General features: G+C 44.6%; 1 pseudogene; it reads right to left on the bottom strand.

Moving 5' to 3' along the window:
* Nucleotides 1-210: 210 nt before the first annotated feature.
* Nucleotides 211-937, bottom strand: LOC129116561 (surfeit locus protein 6 homolog; annotated as a pseudogene).
* Between the last annotated feature and the right edge of the window lie 361 nt (nucleotides 938-1,298).

Raw genomic sequence — 1,298 nt, 5'->3', positions numbered from 1 at the left:
TCACATGAAATTTGGTAAAACAAATAATTTCAATAATAGGAGTCCTCATTCATGTTCATCATAAAGATCACATTTTATTGACCATTACACACATATTACTCCTCGACAGGGTATAAGGTACAATTCGTGCAGCTGTAACGCTTTCATATCATGTAAATAAATCATACTGCCATAAAAGGAGATTTACTTTAAAACATTAAAACATTGCCTATGTTTTTGTGTCGTAAAAGGCAACATAACACACAGTCCTCCTCTACAGTGTCGCTTTTTTCAAGTCCTCGGGCAGCACTCTGCCTCTCTTCCTCGCCCTGTCCTTCTTCTTCTCGGCCTTGGCATGCTGGCTTCTCTGGAGGTTCTTGCGTCTCTTGTCCTGGGCGATGCTGCATCTTCTCTATGACGTTCTCGCCCGCTCGCTCCACTGCTTCTTCCTCTGATCGCGCCTCTTCTCCTTCTTCTTCAGCGAGGAGCGCAGCATGTTCTCGTCGTCTTTGATGTGGAGGCCCTCCGCCTTGTAGAGCACGTTGGTCCACTTCATCTTCTCCTCCATCTCGCGAGCCTTCCTCGTCCTTCTCCCTCAGCTCTTCTAGCTTTGCTTTGCGAGCCTCAACGCGAGTGAGCAGCTGCTTGTAGTTCTTCCCCGTCAGTGGTGTCAGCTGGCCCTTCATGCTCAGCTTCTTGTTCTTCTTTCTCTGCATTTTGTCTAAATATCCCTCTTCCACCGTCTCCACCTTGTTGAAGACGATGGCGGTTTCGCTTTTGCTCACGACCGGGGCACGACTTCTTCCTTTTTTAATCTCCGGCTGCGCCTCTTGGGCACTTTCTTCGGCGCTTTCTTCCAAGCGGAACTCTTTCCTTTCCTCTTCTTGCGCTCCCGTTCCATCTTTCTTTTTGCTCGCTTTGCCTGGACGGCCTCTGATGCCGAATCCTTTGGGGCTCCCTGATAACAGATATGTGCAACGTGTTAGTCTAACAGCAATTAACCGTAACCTCGTTTAACTACTGCACAGTATGTGATGAGGGTCTTTTTCTGTTTTGCAGTTCCACAACATGAATATACAGTGGGTACGGAAAGTATTCAGACTTTAAATTTTTCACCATTTGCTTCATTGCAGCCATTTGCTAAAAATCGAAAAAGTTCAGTATTTTTTCGTCAGAAGTTACACTAGGCAATTCCATCTTGACAGAAAAAAACAGAAATGTAGAAATTTTTGCAAATTTATTAAAAAAGAAAAACTGAAATATCACATGGTCATAAGTATTCAGACCCTTTGCTCAGTATTGAGTAGAAGCACCCTTTT

The sequence above is a fragment of the Anoplopoma fimbria genome, unplaced genomic scaffold (genome assembly GCF_027596085.1).
Source record: "Anoplopoma fimbria isolate UVic2021 breed Golden Eagle Sablefish unplaced genomic scaffold, Afim_UVic_2022 Un_contig_13038_pilon_pilon, whole genome shotgun sequence".
NCBI lineage: Eukaryota > Metazoa > Chordata > Actinopteri > Perciformes > Anoplopomatidae > Anoplopoma > Anoplopoma fimbria.
The sequence above is the reverse complement of the archived record's forward strand: the minus strand, read 5'-3'. Positions and strand labels throughout refer to the sequence as shown.